Source organism: Neopsephotus bourkii, unplaced genomic scaffold, assembly GCF_033783945.1.
Source record: "Neopsephotus bourkii isolate Nb327-2 ecotype Australia unplaced genomic scaffold, CSIRO-AGI_Nbou_v1 NB_272, whole genome shotgun sequence".
NCBI lineage: Eukaryota > Metazoa > Chordata > Aves > Psittaciformes > Psittacidae > Neopsephotus > Neopsephotus bourkii.
In genome coordinates this window covers 8989984-9011898 of record NW_026900781.1, presented here as the reverse complement: position 1 = coordinate 9011898, position 21915 = coordinate 8989984, and the positions used below count along the sequence as shown (strand labels likewise).

Genomic DNA, 21915 nt, shown 5'->3' with positions numbered 1-21915 from the left:
TGCACCATTGTAAAATACCTCTTAGATATCTGAACTTGCCTAAGGAAACTTTCCTGAGTACTACCACACACCACGCAAAGAGCCTAGGTGATTCACAAGGACTTCACTTATCCCTGGGTCCGGTTGCTGCTGAACTACACCTATGGGCATCTTAGAGGTTTTTTGTTTTGTTTTTGTTTTGTTTTTTTTTTGGGGGGGGGGGAGGGTGGGTGGGTTTTTTTTTGTGTGTGGCTTTTTTTTTTTAAATCTAATGCTTATTTAACCTATTTCAGATCACACTTTATACAATGTGGGTAACTGTGTGTCCCTCTCCTAGGGGGTCTTAGTAGAATAAGTACAATCAGGGTTGTGAGGCACATGGGTCTTCTGGAAAGAGGAGGCAGAGGGCAGAGTTACCACAGAGCCACACACATTTCTGGCCTTGCCCTCAGAAAACACTAATTCCACTTAACATCAGTCAATATAGTTTGCCAAGCAGATACTTTCCCTCTGAGAAAATGTAAAGCTATTAAAATAGTTGTCGAAAATACAAAGTCCAGATTGAGGTAAAATTCTTGCCAGTGACAGACAGTAGTAACTTTGCATGCTTGAGAAGAGCAAGTTGGGATCCAGAAATTACTTTGAAAGGTTTCATGTATGGGAGAATATTTTAAAAATCCACTGAGCCCAGTTTGTCACTGTTTCAAAGAGGAGAACCTGGATTCCAGCGCATTTTATCAATAAAAGATCATATGTAGTCAGCAGTATGTTTTGCTTTTTATTTTTTTTATTGCTTTACATCATCTCTGGGGAAAGATTTCTTTACTTCAAGAACTATTTTGCCAGATGATGAGTAGTACTTGTACTTATTTTGGTTGTGTCCAAGCCATAACTTTGCCTCATTTGCATCTACCAGCTAAATGGTTTAATTAATTTTGCATTGTGCTTACTGACTAGTTTTAATTAGCAGTTAAATCAGTTCAGTTAACAAAAAAATGTAGGTGTTTACATGAATGCAAATCATGATGGGTTCTCAGGGCTTGATTCGAAAAACAGTTCCACACCATTGCTGCTGAATTTCTGCAGGCTTTATTCAGGAATTGCGCGCTTCTCCTCCACCAGCAACAAAGTGTAGGGCTTTATGGTTCATTAACTGGCCCAGGCATTCTTTTCCTCTTTCCTTCCTTGCTGATGTGACAAATGAGGAATGGAGGTATATCAAGTGGGGCTTTAGTGCATACACTCAATACTTGTGCAAGAAGGGACAAGAAAGTGCCTTGATTTTAGTGTGTGCAGCTGTGTCTCCCTCCAGTGTCTGATTCCAGCCATTATTACGGCTTGCACTATTTTTAGACACTGATTTTTCTGTTGTCTGGGTGTTTGCTTACATCTGGTGAGGGCGGAAGTCATGAAAAATGGATTCTATGAGAAGAAACTTCTGCATTCCACTGTCAGCCAGACTCTGGTAATACAGGCACAGTACTATGAACATGATATACATCCTTATTTCTGTTGTCATTGGTCTTGTATACCCTGAATGAAATCTATATTGGAGAAGCCTTCCTTCTGGTGATACTGGGACAGCTGCCAATAGTTACTTCATTGACTTCTTTTGAATGAAAGGAGCAGAACAAGTCAAAAGCAGAATGACCTTAACACCACACAAAATTCACGTACAAACTGAAAGAAAAATCTCCTGATCATTGGTATAAAAGGTGTTGTTTGCTTGTGTTTAAACATCTATGTCTGCGCAGTCTCCTGTGTGTCATTATGTTGAGTTCTCCCCCACAGGGAGTAATTGTACTGCATCCAGTCTTAAAGGCAAGTTACAATAGACAAGGATAAATTTGTCCTGAGACTACAGTTACCTTACTCAGCTTTCCCAATAACCTTACCCAAAAGGGAAGATTAGAGACAAGAAGATAATTGGTGAGATCATCATAAAATTACTTCATAAGCCCAGGCCTTTCATTTGAAGGAAGCTGGCATCCTGCCTCACTAGAAGAAGGTGTTATTCCACAGTAACTACAGATCAAAGTCAACAGGGGTAATTATTTGAGGAGTTAAGTAGGTAATCAGTTTGGGAAACAGAAAACAAAAAAAAAATCCCCAAACCCTTAGTCCTTGGAGCCTGAAGAAAAATAAGCTGGAATGCATGCTGTCTGTAGATTTGTTCTAAAATTAAATTTAATTTCATAAATTTAATTTTGAAACCTATTCATCAGATGTCTTGTAGAGAGACCCTGTGCCAAGCTTATGTGACACAACTCTCTTTCCAAGCCTTGGAAGGGGAATAATTGTTACATGTTGTTCCCTATGCTTGACTTATCCCATGGAAACGGAGCCCAGTCCTATCCTCATTCATGGGCATTCTGCTTGCAAATCCCAAAATGAGATTAAACTTCTTTTAGTTAATGATTCCAGTCTCCAGTGCCACCCATCTGACACTATTTTGTAGCGCTTACACTTACCCAAGCCATGAAGAGAAAATAGATCATATAAAGGAAACCTTCTTCTCTGCAATCCTGAGAAAACATATCTCGCTCATCACATAAACGCAGCAATGTAGCTGTGTTTGGGATGCAGGTGAGTGCTCAAGCAGTCAGTGGGCTCCCCTTCTGATATGTCCTCCACGTGCTAACTGCTTCTTCTTTTAATGCCATCCTGCTGCTTGTTCTCCTACATCAGGCATTTACTTTAATCAAGACATGCCATAAGGCAGCAATGCTGACCCTCTTTTTCCAGTAGAGAACCCGCTGCTCTCACACCAGTCTTAGACATCTATGTCTACCAGGTCTCCTGTGTGTCTTCTAGCCTTGAAACTTCACACTGGCCTTGAAACGTCAGGAGTGTCAAGTCATTGATTTCATGTTTCAGCCAAAAATTAAAAACCAGTAGTTAGGGGGCCTAATTCTGGTCTCTATTACTTTGAGTGATCTGAGAGAAGAAACGTTGTCTGTCTTGTTTTTTTTTACTGATTTTCTATTTGTTTATTCAAGTGTCATGTGGATGTACAACCGAAGTGTTGTTCCTTTATCTTTCCAGAATATAAATAGATGTTTTTTGGAGCTGTTGCTTTTTGAATCTGTGACTTCACACAGAGATTTCTAAAGAGCTTTGTACCACAGAAATATATCACCTGGTACTTGAATTTTTTAAACGTTACAATGCAAGCTTGTTGTTTAGACTATATCACATGAGGGCACTGCATAGCATCATTTACAACGATGCAGGAAGTTGAAAAGAAAAGCTCAATCAACTTCCAAAGCTAGCAGAGCTTTAATAGGCCAGCCTTTCATTAAGTGAATTCCTAAATGTTGACCAAATTCTTTCAAATGTAGGCAGCTAATGGTTCAGGATGCATGTGATGCACTTGCCATTATACAGATACTGATAAAAATCCTTGAAGCTGCTTTTTTCCCAGAAAGTTCACATGAGTAGAAGGAAGGGAAAAATAAATAAATAATTTTAAAAAGACTTCTTTTCAGTGATTTCGTTCATGTCACAAGAAGAGGGGTCATGTGTTTTAGTTTAACTGATACATTCCAATGAAATGATTTTCAAAGGGACAGGATAAATAATAGGCATTTTACATATGGTGGCTGGTGCACATCAGATGGAGCTACTTTTTGCATACACAATATATTTGCTATTTTGCAAGCTGGTTATAATTAATTTAAAGTCTCTATTTAATTTTACCTAATAAACTAATATAATGGCTCAGTGATGCTTTTATGGCTGGTAAAACTTTGATGATTTATTTTAGTGACTATTTTCATTAGGATATAAAAAAAAAAAAAAAAAAAAAAAAAAGTAATTTTCCTGCACAATTCCTATTCAATTGGGGGGGGGGGGGGGGGAAGAAGAATCTGAAAAACAAGTCCTCTAATCTAGGCCACATTATATTTTGTAAATCTAAATATCAAGATAACATCCAGAAGAGACTGATATCTTACTTATTTTATGCATGACATTTAAACTTGCTTACATAGTTATTTGCAAATAATTCTCTATATAAATTTTTTTCCTGACAGAAAAATATGTTGCTGCATTAATCCAGTGTACTTTAGACTTGACATTTGTATAGCTGATAAAGTTATCTTTCCTTTACAGTCTTTTAAAGTGAGATTCTCTTTGCTGTCTAGTCAGTAGAGATTTTCATTAGTATCCTGACTCTTTGTCTCTCAAGCTAGTGCATTTATCACCTTCCTTGTCTTCTGAAAGGTGATACGACATCTTCACCTCTCAACAGTGTGACAAAGTGACAAAGAAAGCATCCAGCTGACCTCTGTATATCGGGGGTTGTCAAGGAGGAGGAAAGGAGGGTACAAAACAGAACAACCCCCTCCACCCCACCCCCCCGCCCGAAAAACCCAAAACAGCAGCAACAAAAAAGTTCCTCATTCTGCTGCTTAATTAGCAGCCAGAACAGAGAAGCTTAATAGTTCAGCAATGGGTGGAAGGAGCTTCTCAGCATCACAGGAAACAGTATGCAATTAGTCAGGGTCAGGATGCCCAAGATCAGATTCGCTTAAGGCTAAAGAGAGACAGAGCAAAGCTATGGCAGTGTCATAGTCTGCAGCCTGGTTGTCTCCCTGCGGCAGGATGCCTTTTGCTTCAGTTTCTAATTAAACAACCAGGCAACCAAGCATGTCCACTTCTGGCTTACTTGCATAAAACTTGTTTTGCATTCAAGGACCTGAAGTGCTTGGGAGGGTCTACTAAAGCAGGGGATTAAGCTACAAATATAATTATTGAAAGCGGTGGATAAACAAAATTGTCATTACAATAAGAAATCCTGATTTGATCTCCTAAAAAAAAATATCCTAGCTTTTTAGTTTCACTGTCTTACAATTTTTATAAGTTCCTCAGAGGCATATTAATGCAGCCCAGACTTTTCTCTCTGGTGCAATATAAGCACAAGTGTCTCTGGCTGTGGTTAGTAAGAGGAGCCTGTGGAGTGAGGGTGACAACGTAATGAGCACAAAGCTTCTGGTGTAGCCTTCCAGGCCTGAAAATCTGCCCTGCTTGAGCTGTGTGTTTTATTTCTGTCATTGTGTTCAAGATGTCCCAATGGATCTTTCTTTCACGAGTATGTCAAAGGATGTTTTGAACTCATTTATACTTTTGACATCCTATTGATAAACCATGTCTCTTGAGAATAAGCACTTTCTTTCATTTGATCTAAACCTGTTTCCTGTTGCTTTCAGTTTTGGTCCCTACTTTTGGATCATGGAAAATCACACGCACACACATGATATACCTATAACTTAACATAAAAGGGAAATAATCCATATTATTTTTCTTCATGACCTTCATGATTTTATGAACTTCAACCACATTCTAGCATTTTAGTTGATTCTTTCACAGGGAAAGTGTCCCAGATTATTTAGTCCTTCCACATATGGAAGCAATTTCATACTTCTGATCACCTCCACTGCTGTGCTTGCTACCATTCCAACTTTTCTACATCCCTTCTGAGATGTCAGGTATCCAGAAGCAAATGAGGTATTGGACATGGCACAGTTATATATTGACATATGTTTTTCCCATATGCATTATTTTGGCCTTATCACCAAGGTATTCCATCTGACATATTTTTCCCTAGTTACTCAATACCATGATATGCTTCTGCAGCTGTTCACAGTCAGTTTGATAACCACAGATCATGTTGTATCAACACCAAACTTAGTCACCTCATTGTTGACCCTGTCCTCCAAATCATTCATGACTAGGTTGAGCAACAGATGTTCCAGAATAAGTTCAGTGGAATCCTCATGTCTTCCACTCCTGCTTGTCCCACATAACGCGTTCATACTACTGAAAACCACTGATTTTGCTATGGATATTATTAATTCACCATAGAATATGTGAATTGCTCATCATTGTCATAATGGTCTAATCTGAAAGTTGCTAGCCTTTAAACCCTTGTTAATTATTTATTCATCCTGTGTTGTGTCTAAGCTCATCCCTTTCCACAGTCCCCATCTTTTTGCTAGTGCTGACAGCTTTCCTTGTAGTAGGTTTAATGATAACTATTCATCTGGTTCTTCCAGAAGAACTCTCTTCGATTCCAAGAGAGATTGAATGGTACAGTATTCACTATATTTTCCTAATCCATTAATGAGGCAACTTTCCTAGTGAACTGTTTCTTACACGCCAGGGCCAGAGGTCCACCTACCATATGTTCATTGCTTGCGATTTTTTTTTCTTGCAGAAAAATTCACAACCAGAAGACTTTGGACTTCAGGCTTGAAGCAAGACAAATCCCACCTATATGTGACACTATGCAAAATTCAAAGAAGGTTAGTTGATTTGGGGCAGAAAGTGATGGAGGTGTTGAAAAGGAACTCATTGAAAGGCCTTCCCATTTGATATAAGAGGAAAGAACAGCATTCTAGAGTATTCTATGAATCCAGAAGAAAAAAATGTCATCTTGCTATTTCCTGGAGATCAGTTTGCGGCATATACAGTCGAGGGTAACTGCCCTTCCATCAGATCTACAGATTTCAGAATAGGTTGAAATGCAAACCTGCATTTCTTGAGCACTAGCAGAGAAGACAAATTTTTCATAGATAATAGTCACTACTTTGCCTTAGTCTTAGGGATGGTTTGTGCTTCTGTTTACTCCTGATACTTTGCACTGGTCTTTACTATGTATTTGGTTATCTGGTAAGATTTTCCTTTGTACAAACACAGTGATCATCTTTCTAACAGAAAGAATCACAATTTGAAGCATACTTTCATTTGTGCTAAAAGACCACAGTCTCAAAGTATAATCCAAAAGATGGTTATGTGATAGATTATCCCTGACAGGATTTAAAAAAATGTCACGTATCAGACATACAGGCCAACAGTATGTAACAGGACTGCTGCCTCTGGCAGCTTAATTCTAGCAGATTTCTAGTCACATGTATTTCAGGATGATAAGAGCCTCACACAAATTCTTTTACAGCTTTTGAGGGCTCCTTCAGACCAGATGAAAGGCACAGTTGATCATATTCTATAAATCAGACTTTTTATATGAGCAATCCTAAAATTTACTGTGTTAGCCCTTTTATTCTTCAGAGATTACCAGGCAAATATAATGGAATTGTTTTCAATGTGAAGTTTTCGCAGATTTAACAAATTAGGTGCACTGTATCCTTTCCCTCTTTTTCCCCTGTCTATTAACACACTGCTCTGTGACAACATTTTTGCAACCAGCACATTTATGCTCATTGTGTTCAAGAATGTTTATTCTTCTTGCCTTCATAATCTATTGGCAGAAAATATGGTTCTTGGGGTCCATTGGAGTTTTAACTGCTTTTCCTCCAAGGCATCACTAGGAAAAACATAAGAGAAAAGCTTCTTAAAACTGATGCTTCATGTTGCTCTTTCTCCTCATTTTCTTAGCTTTGTTTCTTGATGTCAAACACATACCACACACCAGAAGGAAGGGAGAGGACAAAAGAAAGGGAAGAAATCCCATTCTACATGGAAGGTCTGTACATTAGACTCACCTCATGAAGAGAACAGTACAACTCAATAACTTCTTGCTCTGCCAACATTACAAATACTTCCGAAACCCGAAACCTTGCCAGGAGAGCGCTTGCTAACTTATCTTTTTTTTTTCTTTTCTTTTTTTTTTTTTTAATGCAGCTTTCCAGACAAGCTCATGGTTGCAGAATTGTTTGTAAGCTCTTAGGGCTTGGCCTGTGAGCCATCTTTTTGCCCAAACTTGCTAGTGAGCTAAACAGCTTAACTCAGCTCTCAAAAAGATACAAGCCCTCCTAGGAGCTCATTGCGTGATTATTTACTGGAAAACCTTTAGCCTGGATTGCTTCCATTTTGTGGCTTTCCGATATGCTGTAGATGGGCTTGGTCCTGTCCTTGTGGAAAACAGAGGCCAAACTCTTCCACTGTGTTTGATGCAATGTGTGGCTTGAGTTAGTAAAAGCAGTATCTGCAATTTGCGTAGTCTGAGGCTCAGAATACAGGATCCACCAGTTCAAGCTACTGGTCGACCATGGTCATTATCACATTTCTGGCAGTAACTGCTAGCAGATGCTTCAGAAACAGAAAAGGCAAACAACATACTGCATCTGGCCAAGCAGGAAGTAGCACCCAATAGGAAGGAAAATTATTTTCTGACATTTGTTTTGATCAATGTGTGCCTTGAAACAAACAATGCAATTTTCTTGTGTTTAAGGATAGTGTCTTCTGTGGTTTTTGCAGAGGAGCTTGATTTATTTTCCTGGAAGATAAATAATAATAATACTCTTCAGATAATCAGAAAGAGAAATAACTCAGAAATGGAGCATGAGATCTGGTGAGTTCCATAAAATTCACTTCAATGAATGATGGGAATTCAGTGGGGAAAAAAGATGTATTTTGTATTTAAAAAATGATTTTTTTTCTTTTTTTTTTATGGGAAAAAAATCAAAGCATTTTTAATTTGCTGTAGTTTTTGATCAGGGGTTGAGTTTCATCATATGTTGCCACGTGATGTTTCACAAACATAGCCATAAGTACCAGGCAAGCATATGATTGCTTCTATTGACCTGCATGTCACAGTGCATGAATGGCTGCTCTGTTTGCAATGGGTCTTCAGATCAGGCTTGGGTGCATTACCTAATTGACTGTCTGCATGTCCCTTCTCTTTGGGCTTGCTGTACTTCTTGTACTCTCTCTTTCCCTCCCCAGTCCATAACCATTCCTCAGATCTTCATTTAAGACGGAATGAACATGAAGATGCTCTTTGTCTGATTAACCAAACTGTCTGGGTTTCTTGGCTGGCTTCTTGTTATGTGGCAGTTTTGTGTAGACTTTATGCATTTGGGGAACTACATATGTCCTCTGTGGGGCAAATGAGCAACAATTTTGACTGCAGTTTAACTGGTGGGTCCAAGGAATCGGGACTGGAGTTTTGCCTTATTGAAATGACTTTGAAAATACATAACTCTTCTTCTAGACTAGTTTTTACATGCTCAAAGTACAAGCTTCCATACCATCATCTCTCAAGTACCTTAGTCTCAGTAAGGCAGGACCACTTGGAAGGGTACAAGATATAATTAATCCTTCATGTTTAGCCCTCTTTTGCTTCCTTGGTATTTTTCTCATTCTGTTACAGCCTGTCTACCTGCTATAGTTTGTCCAACCTCGTCCTTTACTCAGGCCTGTAAAGAGCAGGCACATGATAACAACTTTCAGCCCTGTTATGGACCTGGGTTTGATTAGAGGGAATGACCTGGGGCAGAGAGGTTCTTCAGCTTTTCATTGTATGTAAAGTCATGATCTCAGTGGTGAAACATGTCTTTAGGGAGTGAAAAACAATAGAGAATGTGAAGGCATTTTTAGATAGAAAAGGGTCTTCATGATCCCTTCACTGGTAAAATTAAATGTCTTTTTACTCATGGCTTAATGCATAAATAAAAGTAATAGAAGGGTAATACATTTGATTTGATCAGAAACTCCTAAAATATTGGACTTGCTTATGTTGTTCTAAATAGAAGTTACATATAAATCATATAAACCTGATGCTACTTATGTTCTTAGGCTATACAGATGCAATAGTATTGCTGCCTATATACAATTCAACACTAGGATACATCTTGACAAATCAAAAGCAGAGTTAGCTCTGTTGGTAGAGGAGGCTTCAGTAGGTCCTTAGAGAGCACTTGCATCTGCGCAATGACTGTAGGTATTCTGTATGCCAACATCCCTGAGTGTCCCCTAACCTAACCATTCCCCCTAAGATGTTCTTCCCTGTGAAGAAAAGCAGTAAACTATAAAAGTTATTTTGTAATTCAAGCTGTTTGTAGGTGGAATTGAGAAACTGGCAATGGATAATACAGTCCAATTTTGGCATTTTTTCTTAAACAAATTATACATCTGAAATGGCTGTCAGTACTCTGCCAGCTCTGTATAGAGAGGATGCTGTATCAACACAAAAAGCACCATATACTGTTATGATAAGACTGAGCAGGTCGAAACTTGTTTTAGTGAGCCTAATTTACCCACACAATCAAGATGCCTTCCTTCTTAAAAAAAAAAAAAAAAAAAAAAATTGAAAAAAGAAGTTAAAAAAAGGAAGCTATATTAGGCAGAAAGTTAGAAAATTGTGCTTTCTTTTACCTCAAGAACTTAAAAATAAGGGAACTCTTCCAGGATACTGGAAATCTGAAATGGATCAAGTTTTCCTTTCACCCTTTTCACAGTGATGTGACTGGGAAGCTATATGTACATCCTCTCAGAGAGATTTCATCTTTTTTTCCACTATAGTATTATAAGCATTATGCAATTAAAGCAATTAAAAGCAAGGCTTACTCATGTTAAACTCTCAGATCCTATGAAGAAAGTGACAAAACTTCCATGAAGACTGAATGCCTCAGGATTTTGCTCTGAGTTTTTACTCAAGCAGAATTGTCTTTGAAGCTCTGTATTTGCCAGAGGATAGGCTTAGTGTGATTCAAAGGTTGCTCCTGGACTGGGAAGGTTGCTACCCCTAGTGTGTAGTTTTCTGCAGCTCTCCTGTGGCTGTTTTGCACATATGGATGAAATACAGCTCTTAGAATACACATCTGTACATTTCTTACTTGCCTAAGAACCCTATGGGTCAGGAGTTAAACGCCATACAAACTATAGCTATAAATAGAGCAGAAAGTGTCCTTAAGAGAAACATTCTTTTCCCTCTCTTATTCACAACTGATTCTAGGATTTGTGGTTTGGATTTTGTTGGAGCTTTTTCCTGTCTTGGTTTTTTGGGGGGGGTTGTTTTTGGTTGTTTTTTTTTGTTTGTTTTTTTTTTTTTTTTAACCTGTATAGCTGATAGTTTTCTCGATTGGAGTGGAAGGGAACAGCCATTTTGCTCCCTCAACCTTGTTCTGTGCTGATTTCCACTCGGTGTGCTCACACTGATTTCACTGAAATGGTATGAACAGTTCAGCACCTAGCCTCCATTTACAGGGATACTTCTCTGTGGATCAACCCCAATGTAACTTGATGTCAGTAGGACAGGGAGCTTGGTTCATAAGCACACATCTGTTTCCCTGTGATTTCCCCTGCCCCCACCACTCAGTTTGCTCTATTCATAAAAGCCTGGCTTATGAATTTGCCTGTTAAAAGTATGGTCTGCTTTTCCAATGCACTGGTTTTACTTTCTGATTCATATAGAAAATATGTTGTGACAGTGCAATATGTACTCAAGGTTATTCTTACTGGTAGTAAAAGGCAGATTATCTCTGGAAACATATGGAGTCCTGTGCATATGCGTATCTCCTGCCAAACTGGAGGAGGCAAGTGGAAACAAATGCCAGCAGCACTTCAGGAAAGGAGTAGCTGCAAGTTTTTCCTAAACCAGGCACAGCAAGAAAGAATACTGTTGGGCCAAATCAGAGAAAAGTTGGAAGGAAAGAAAAAAAATCTTAATACAGTGTATGCTGTGTCATAAGTTGTATCCTGTCTCAGTTACAAGTCCATTATACACTAAAAGATTCAAGAATGTATAGCATGGAGGAGCCTACATCACAACGTATAACAAAATGATGAATGAGGAAAATGGGAAAAGATTCAAAGTGTCAAGCTTAGTTTAAGGAATATAGGTGTAAGTTAAAGCTCCAGCCTAACAAACATGTCCAGCCTACCATGCAACCTGTCCCTGGTTTCACCAGCTGCCCAGGTGGGGGAAGATGCCTTGTGTGGAATGGCATTGCATGGGCACTGCCATAGCTCTTTCTAGGAATTTTTTCTGGGATGAATGCAATTTGAGATCCTTTCTGGTTTATAGCTAAAAGAGGAGATGAGAAATTTTCTTCAGGGCAGTGGAGAAGGGTTGCTGGTTACACATAAAATTTAGTTCTTTTGAGAATCATAAGAGAAAAGAAAAAATGCTGGTGCCTGGAGTCTAGGTTACACAGTAAAAAAAGAAACAGGAGTTTGATGAGTGATCACTTTGTTTCCAGAGAAGGTATTAAAGATCCTCTTTTTGAAACTGTGGAGGGAACATGACCATCCTGCAGCTGGGATGCTACCAAATGAACATAAAGAAACACATGTGATGTACAAGAGAGGTACTGAAGTGAGAGTCTGGGAGTCTCTCCTGATGCTTTTAACACTTTCCCAAATTGCAGATGTGTGTGAGCCAGCAGTGTTTATATTTCCTTTGTTATCCTTAAGTGAGACCAAGCAAGTCCTGGAGTATGCAGTTATTTGCAACCATGAGCCAGAGTTTATCTAAGGGATGCAGGAAAGGTCATTTCCATCACTGCAACAGATGGCAGTTTGGGTGCTCATACCTGGACCTAGTAGTATTCCTACAGATTTTTCAGGTTGCTCTACCAGGACTGCTTCCTGCCTGAGCCGAAGTCCATAGCAGCAGACTGCTGTGCTCTTTTTCAGTGGACTCAGAATGGGTCCTTCTATGTCTGCATACCCTTTGCAAGAGCACACAAGGTGCCATGAATACCACGGTGAGTGCCAGAGCTGTAACTTCCATGCCTGTGTAGGTTTTGTAATGGAACTTGAGGGAACCCTTGCAAACTCCCAGGGCAGTGGCCCCAAGGCAAGCTGCCTCACTGAGCCTTTATTTGAAACGGGGTCAGTACTACTCTGCTATCTCCTGGGACACAGGGACACATCCATTAAAGCATGTGTGGTGTTCTGCTTCTGAGACATGGGGAACAACAGAGAAGTTAATAAATAAACACAATTAAAAACCAAATCAGGTCTCTCATGAACGCATTGTCTTCTCTCTTTGCTCAAATTCTTTGCATTCCAAAATCATATTGGAAAATGGGAGGCAAATGCACAATGCTGTGAGCTGCTTTTTGGGCCATGCTGTTTCCATTTCTATGGCTATTTGAAAAGTGCATGAATGCAAAGCACTTTAAACACTCTAAAAATCAATTCAGAAGAAACAATAGAAGAACATTTATTCTCCTTTTATTCAATGTTAGTATTGCTGAGTTTTGCCTGGCCAGATGTTGCAGAGCTTCAAATCTGTTCAACCATAGCTGTTAACAAAACCGTCCTTCTTTCCCCAAATTGAAAAAAATGTACACATTCATTTCAGAAGACATCTTTTTTGTTGTTGTTGCTGTTGTTTTTGGTTTTTTGGTTTTTGTTTTTTAATAATGAAATGAAGATGTGATTTACCCATTACTAGTGCCAATACTCTTTGTGATCTCTGGGAGTAACGGTCGCATGGCTTTGCACGTATGCTGTTTGCTTGGTATTTGCACAACTATTTATAATTGTGGATGCCCAGTTTTAACTCGGTGGTACTGTTCCTGCAATTTCAGGTTGTTTTTTTTGTTTTGGTTTTTTTTTAAAGAACACATGTTCAGGATAAGTAACGATTTTTCAGATAGAGGCTGGAAAAGCTTAAATCTTTCCTCTCTGTGTGGTAGTTTCCCTTTTCTTTCTTTTCCTGGACAGAACTGACAAGCAGGCATTGTCCCTCCAGTGAGCTCTGCAGTATTACTTTGACCCTAACCCATCAATCTGCCTCAATTGGATAATGATCTGTAATCACTTTCTTTCAGGGGAGTCTATAAATTTGCCAAGGCCCCATTCTTCTCTGAAGGCCTCCTTATGTTCACTTCCATTTGTGCAAATGCTCTCTCTTTTACAGCACTAAATAGCCATGCACATGGCCCTTTCTGTTCAGAGGCACCAGGCTGTTCACTGTTGATTTTCCATGGCTCTGCTCTCTAAAAGGAGGCAAAGCTCTACATGCCAGGACTCAGCAGGGTGCAAGACGAAGCCACGCCACTTCAAGAGCAGCCGCTTTTCTCATTAAGACTGACCCATCATTAGGCTGCTTTGTGCTAGCCCTTGTAATCGATGAGAGTACTGTGTAGTGTGAAAAAGCTAATAAAGATGAGCATGAGGTGGTAGAGAAGGGGTCGGGGTGGGGGGGGGGGCGGGGAGAAAAGACACTAACCCCTGTTATCAAGGAAGCCCTCCTTCCCCACAGCTTAGCCATATCAGTGAGGGGCAAAGCTCAGGATAGCTGGCAGGGTGCAAACTCCTCAGAGTCATTTCTTTGATTATCTTGCACTCAATTCCCCAGGCATCCTTGTGCTTTCCTTTTTATTGGACCTAAGAAATAGAACAAGCATGAAAGAAAGTTCATATCCTCCTTCCTTAGCTGACTTCCTTCTTCTGACTAAAGAAGATCAAAGGCTGGAGAGCATCTAACTGAACTTGTGTACAGCACCTGAGAAAGTCCACACGTGTGTGTGGAGCACTGAAAGGGGTTTTTTTCATATTGTCATGAGAGTTTTTAAGGTACTGAGAACATCACTGAAAACATCTAAGAAGTTGAAAGTTATTAAATTTACTAATATGTCTGGGGAAGCACCAACTGTATGCTTGCTCTGTGACATGTTGAATACACTCTGCAAGTACTGTAGGGAATAGAGAGAACAACTAAGAAAATAAGTAAGCTTTAACAAATGTGCAGTGTTGAGAGAGCATTGGCCATGACAAAGATGATATTCTCTCTGTAATGCAGAGACAACCACACATCTCTAGAAGTACTGTGCATATGGACATCACACAAGACAATGTGCTGTAGTGAAATTAAAGGATCCTCTTGCTTGGGGGAGGAGGAGCGGCGCACGTAACATTGTGTACACTGGTGAGAAAACATATGTAGAGTGAGGTTTACAAAGGAATAGTGTCAGATGTTGTACAAATGTGGGAGAGTTCAGTAAGAGACAATTTCTCTCTTCTGAGCAGGTGGCCTGCAGAGCTTATACCACTCCAGAGCAGTGCTGTCCATGCCTTCACACATACTCTGTTTTGCTTTGTGTGCCTCCATGGACAGGAAACACAGTCAACACCTCATCTTCTCTCCACTGCATCTCTCCCCACTTCTCCCGAGGGCGAAGAAGCAGAGGGCAAAGTGTGTCACTCATCCATATAGCCTCAGATCACATTTGGGGCTGACTTTGTGTGAGAAGTGTAATGGAAAGATAACCACTTGCATTCTCCCTCATAGCTGTCACTCAGATGAGTCTGTGGTGACTGGTCAGAGATTTCAATATTAACTTCAGCTTTTATCTTCTTGGATATATGCCGAATTACATAGACAAGATCTTAAGCTTGTGAATTAATGTTTGCATGTCAATAAAGCTAAGTCCTGTTCATAGTAGTTCTCAAAATAGTAGGGAGCTGCTGAAAGCTTCCCATGTGCCTAATTAGCACATTGCTGATATTATTGAATGCCACTGCTATTTTTTGTTTATGACATCATCTTGTTTAGAGAGTTGAAGACTCTCACTTCCACTAAACACCTTCATCCCAACCCTCATGCACCATTTGATCCTTTACTTCTGCTGAGTACTACAAATACAGTATCTGTGCCAACACCAGAATTTTAGAATTGTTGTGAGTAGGCTGTGCCCAAGTGTGGCAGTATCCTCTGAGTTGAGAAATGTTTGAGAATTGTGGATTTTGTTTGCTGAGGCTTTTTTTCTTTCATTCTTTGACAGAAGCACATTCTAAGAGAATTGCGTAACAGGTACTCACTTCAAAACAAAAGCTGCAGTATCTTCTGCTAGCATTCTGCATTAGCTGTGCCATTCAATGTGTTTCACATGGCATTTTGTGCTGCTGTCAAAGAGAAGCCACACATATTTACTTGATTTGAAACAGGGATGCCTGGCAAGTCGTTATGGGCAATCTGGATGAATATGTGTTGTCATTTGCCTTATTTTCATTCTAGTCAATATTCCAAATTATAACCATCTCAAAGGTAATTTGTTTCCATTACATTAAAAATTCCATTGGAAGGTTGCTTTTTATTGTAGCTTGTTAAGTGCTTAATTGATAACATGTAATAAAAAGAATCAAAACCCCCTCTGGTCCCTCTCAGGAGCTCAAGTTAGCTACAGAGGAGTGAGATCTGTTGCCATTTCCAAGTTCTTCTGTAGTGATCTAGCAATTCATCAGTGTCAATGACACATGGGAACTCCCATGTTTGTAAAAGCCTGCAAGGGATCCATGTCCTACATTTCAACAAAAATCACAAAATCACATTTCTAGGTGGTCAAAGTTAGAGAAACATCAGGCATATAATTGTTAGCCCTTTTCTGAAGTGGATAGTAAAACAGAGACACATGCAGAAGCAAGTTATCAGCTGCAACAGGAAGGTGAATCCTCATTTGAAGTACCTAGAAAATTGTAAATGAAGCATATTGTCACGATGCCAGAATTATTTGTCTACTGCAGGAGGAGAAATGGTATGAGAACCTGAACAGGCAAATACATTGGTACATGCATGTCACAGAAATCACAGTGGAGCAGTCATGGACGGACTGATGAAGATCTTATGTGATTCATTGCTGTATCTATCTTCACTGGCCTATATCATGGTGGGGATTTTTCTCCACCCTCTCTCTACATGTTCCTACCTGATTGTTTGTGTTCTTGTCAGTAGTTGCAATGGGCTCACGATGATAAGCTTGAGTCTGCCACATACCTCACCATCAATGTGTAAGAACAGAAACACTAGCCTGTAAAGAGCAGCATCACAACACAAGAGATTCCTTGCTGCCACGCATTGTGTTTTATGGGCAATTGCCTCAGTCTCCCGCCAGTTAAGATGGGACAGCTTGAGAGCAAACACACATAGTGCACTCAGTATTTTCATTTTAGAGCTATCAAGATTTTGGAATACTACAGTAGGTGGTCTGATATCTATATACGTCAAAGTTGTAGCCTGTAATTGTACAGCCTTTATGTTGATATTTTGTACAATCTCATTTTTTCATGGTCTTTACTTCGCAGGAGATAGTCTATATTATCTCAGGCTGATCAGGCAGCTTTGGGTTGAAAGTTCAGACTCACATTGTTATGTGGTTTTCTAACTTACTGACAAAATGGTTCTCTAGAAGATGATAATTGAAGTATGTGAAGTGCTAGGGACAGCACCTGTACATATAAAGCTATTTTACTTATTTTCATGTCCTTAATACTCAGAAACATGGCAGAAAAAAAACCCTTGATTTTACAACTTACTGATCAAAACCACTATGTGTTAGCACAGATACACATGTTGAATTCTTTCAGGGCACAGAAATTAGAATGTACATGACATCCGTTCATACTCAAAATGAGGACTGTAATGAGGAAATTCTTCCCTGTGATCCATCAGTGTGCTCTATGTATGGAGACTGTATCAGTTCCTTGAGCGAAATCTTGGTTGGCAATTTGCTGATGATCTGACTTGAACACTGAATCTTTCTGATTCATCTATCACTTCCTTCATGCTGCAAAAGTGAAAATACTGAAAATGTGCTAAGCACTCAAGTGCTAAGACATATTTTGAATGCTCAGCAATTATGTTGCTACTGCATTCTGTCTAAATCAATGTCATAGAGTTAAAATATCAAGTATTTGCTTGCATTGTGAAAAAAAACAATGTTCAGATTAACTTCATAAAGACCTGCTTTGTGAGATCCTGGGTATCCACTAATATCAGTTGCTACGTTCCTGATTTTCTTAATTCCTAATATCACATTGCAAACATGATTTCTGTTTGTAGCAGTTTGTGTTTCTGCTTTTTGCCTGTTGTTGAAGTGGGTGCATGTTTAATGTACTATTCTTACTCAGGATCTTTACTTACACTGGTTGTTCTAAACAAATCTCTCCTTGAAGACATCAGGACTTATTCATATGTTTGGAGAAATATATATTGCCTCTTCACACTATCTAAATGTCATCTGCTGGTCATTGCTTTTCTTTCTTTTTTTTTTTTTTTTTTAATAATATTTGTTGTTATTTAAAAATAGTGCTAATTCTAATACAAATTCTCATGTTCATGCTAACACATCTAATAATTGCAAAATAGTAGAAACTCATGAGCGGGAAATCTACTTGTGTCTGGCATCACTGGTTACAAAGGCTCAAAGCTATCCAGAATCTAGGGATGCTGTCTTATATTCATGCCTCAGAATAAATTACTGTAGGTGACTTTTTTCCCTCCCAAAGTTGTCTTCTCCTGGTCTAATAATCTCAGTTAATAAAATGTTCTGTTCTGAAATCTATCTAATTCCCACCAGGAGTTGCACGATTCTGTTTTCTCTTTAACTGGCTAATTATTATTATTGTAGACATTTTATTTACTCCAAAGTGGTTTGAGGATAATTGATTAGGTTGCACCATGTCATGAAAGAACAGATGGCAGGCTAGTCTGTCAGCTCATCCACAGCATATGAGAATACTAAGAAAATTAAAAGAGATGGGAAGAAAAAGGAAAAAACAAAAAGAAAGAAAAAAGAAACTGAATAAGAGCTGGGGAGGAATGAGCTACGCTGTGCTTGCAACACAAGAAACTTCTTGTAGTGGGTGGTCCTTTGGGAAGGTAATCGGAGATCTGCAATATGTCCACTACAATCAACAAAAGGGTACAATACTTCTCTGCAGGGAATTGGGTAGGGAAGAACTTGTTTAAATAAAATTGCAGGGTTGTCAGAATGTTAAACTAATTCTCTAATGTTCTGTGCATTGTCTGGGGAATTCTGGCTTTGCATCATTTGCTGTACTGGAGTTCTGAAAAAATAATTTAATAGAAGTGTTTTGGATTGTGTTAACATGTAAGTTAGCTTTGGAAACCCTGACTGTGTTTAATGACAACTAAAAACACTATTAGACAAGCTGCACTCTCCCATGTTCTCTCTGCATCCCCTCCCAGATTTTACATTCCTCTTCACTTAGTAGAATTGTTTATCTCAATACAAAGGAGTCTACTTTGCTGTTATTCTGATTGGGTGGCACCAGCATTTGTGTGTGTGTGTGTTAATTATTTATCAGTGATGGATTACCATGGATAAAACTCTACATGGGTTAATTACATACAGAGGAATGTAAAATCTTGGACAGATTTCACTTCAGCATTTATATATATATGTATGTGGCAAACGGGCAAAGAGTAAGTACATAGCAAAAAGTGAAACATACACTGTCCATCCCAGAGCTCACCAAAATTATTAATCGTTATACCTCTAGAATCCAAAAATCCCAAAAGGAAAGATCCAGAAGAAAGTAAGGGATTTCTGTATGAAGGTTAATCTTTCTAGGCCTGATTCTCCTTTATGCATTAGGAAGTATTTATGCCTTTGCAAATTAGCAGTAAGTGCCGGCAAACCAAAAAGGCAAGACATCAGCACCATCCTTCCCATGGGGTGCAAAAGAGGGAGCATATAACTCCCAGTCAACAGGCAGTCTGACAAGGTCACTGCATCAGCTGGAGGGCTGAGCCCAGCACGACTAGCTTCCCCAGGTTAGCTCATTTTCTTCCCCTCAGCACCCTATCAGTCATTAAAGGATCTGCCATGGAACTCCCACAGACCAGCAGGGAGGAGGACTCCCCTCACTGTCCTCTTTCGTTTGTCTTTAAGTAATTGTGTGTGAGGACAGGAGAGAATAGCACTTTTACAGGAATTTCCTGTTAACCAGCAATACAAGCTTAGATTTATGAGAAACCCCCTCCTGTACCATAACTCCAGTGTTTTAGGTGTTGAACAAGTAAGTTTCTTGCTCCTAAAATCTTACAATCCTGGAAGGAAAGGAGGTCACAGGGATTTGTCATTAAATGCATAAGGGTACACGATTAAACCTTTGCAATCTAAGAGCTGCTCAGCCCAAAGTTCTTCCCTCCCTCAAGTGTATAACTCTGCTTTCACTTAAGTAATTCCAGTAGAAACTACTGATTATATTTTACTTCCATGAGGTAATCTTCTCCTCTACCGAACCAGCAAGGTCCTGCTCGTGATTATTCTGAGTGTACTGGGCTTTCCACACATCTGCAACAGCCGTTATCCTGGTGTCTGGCTTTTCTGCTGTCTGCACACCTTCCGCAGCACTGAGCAGCTCCAAAAAGATCTGCTCTCATCAACTTCACAAACTTTTGCTGTTCAGAGGAAGAAAATGACCAGAGTTTGTTTGCTACATAGCTAGTTGAAGCTTCCCCTTTACCAAAAATTGTCAGTGAAGGTCAGTTCTTAACTGGATTGTGAGTGAAGGATTAATTACACTGACCACAGATGGGCATGATGCGAAGAATATCAGTAAACTCCCCACACAGCTCTCCAAAAGTACTTTAATTATGGCCTGCATAAATTTCTACTCCAGTTTTTTGACTCCCTTAAGCAGAGACTACCAACTGTCCTAAATTGCTTGGTGGTTTGTTGAGGTAGAAAAGTATCCTCAGTGGATTAAACTCATTACTGGGAGGTTTATTAGTGAGAAGGTACTGTAAGTCCATTAATAAATGAGGAGTGAGGCAAAATCAATTATGATTTTAATATGACTGAACCACTAAGCTGCTTTTTAAAAAATCTATCATTTAAAGGGAAATAAAAGAGCACAAGCAATTAAGAAGCAATGAAGAACATAGTTGGCATGGTTATTGATAAATGCAGATAAGTAAATACCTGAGAAAATTAAATGCACAACTGAGCAGAACACAGTGATGATGGTTCCTTCATCTTAAGGAAATTTGTGAATATACCAACTCGTTTAGATCTACTTTTAAAAGCTAAACCACTGGCCCCTGGAATAAAAAAGAGTATGTAAAACACAGAGGGTAAAGTGTGGGAGAAGTTAGTGGGAGGAAAGAGAATTTGGTCATTTATGCATCTAGTAAATGTACTGTGTCTGTCCAGTAAAATGGTGGAGCTACTAGGATAGAAAATCTGAAAACCAGTAGCAAAGAAGGGTACTACAGAAGTAGCAAGTGCCTACTCCAAACTGTGCCACAGCAACTTGTGTACTGTGGCTGCTCTCAGCTGAATGACAGAAAGAGCAGATGAAGGGAAAGAGGACAGAGGTAATAATTCTGGATCTTAAGAAAACATTAGGTCATATGATTCACAAAATTTCCTTTGGAAAACAACGCCAATTGGCAGGGATGGGAACACTGTTGCAGTAGCTGAAAAAGGCTAAATTGTTCTAAAGGAAAACTTGAGACAAATGACAACAGGTTTCTGATGTAGGAGTTTGAGTTTTTGCAGGAATTGGCGTATAGCCTGGTTTTCTACAGCAACTCTTCTAACAATCTGGAAGATGGAATAGAAAATATGTGAACACAATTTGGAAATAATAATGATATTTCAACTGTAGAGTATGATGAGAGTCTGGAAATATTAAAAGTGCAAGAGGAAATGAGTAGCAGAAAGACTGCTGGTGCACTGAAGTGAAAGGAAGCTACAGCACTGAAACATGCAACTTGTCACTTGGCAGTGCTTATATGGCAGAGCACACTACTTTCTCTGGAGCAAAAAACAAAACAAAATGAAACAAAACTCAGATGGGAACTAACAGCTGTGGTGGGAGTACAGCTCCAAGTTGCCTAAGCATTGAAGGCACATGATGAGTCTATCTATGTGCAGCTGAAGGCTTGGCTAAAGATCCACCGTGACCAGATATTTCAGAAAAAAACAAAATGAAAAAAACCCCTAATGAACAAAAGCAAGTCCCATGGGTGAGATAGAGGTGGGGAGTGGATGAAAGGGATTTAAGCACCACCAAGAAACCCAGATGCCCTGTTTCAGCCAGGTGTTGCTTCATTATCGTATACATACAATGATTTCTTCCTGCTGGGAGTCTTTATAAGCCTGTGTTTGTCATTCTCAGTTGTTGCTAAGTAAAGTTACATTGCTGCTGTATTTTTGTACCTTCCAAATGTTGAATTTAATAAGAGAGGTCAGATATCTTTTTTTTTTTTTTTAATTATTTCAAGGCCTCTGTGGTTTTACACAGTGAAGGACTTCTTTTTTTTAATGGACTTTGAGTATTTTCTGTGCACTCTTTTTCAAACTATTTTTCACTTATACAGTCCCCAGTAGTTTAAGACTGACAGTATATATTAATGGAAGCATATATGGCCAGTATCAAGCAGATAAGTATCAAGCAGATAGCTATAATTTAGTTTATTCTATCTATGCC

The 21915-nt window shown here is 39.2% G+C and overlaps 1 long non-coding RNA gene across 1 annotated transcript; it reads left to right on the top strand.

The window, feature by feature from the left end:
- The first annotated feature begins 1367 nt into the window (after positions 1–1367).
- Positions 1368–20396, top strand: LOC133208399 (uncharacterized). Its single transcript, XR_009724360.1, has 3 exons — positions 1368–1444; positions 8197–8290; positions 20321–20396. It is a non-coding gene; the product is annotated as an uncharacterized LOC133208399 (long non-coding RNA).
- Positions 20397–21915: the final 1519 nt, after the last annotated feature.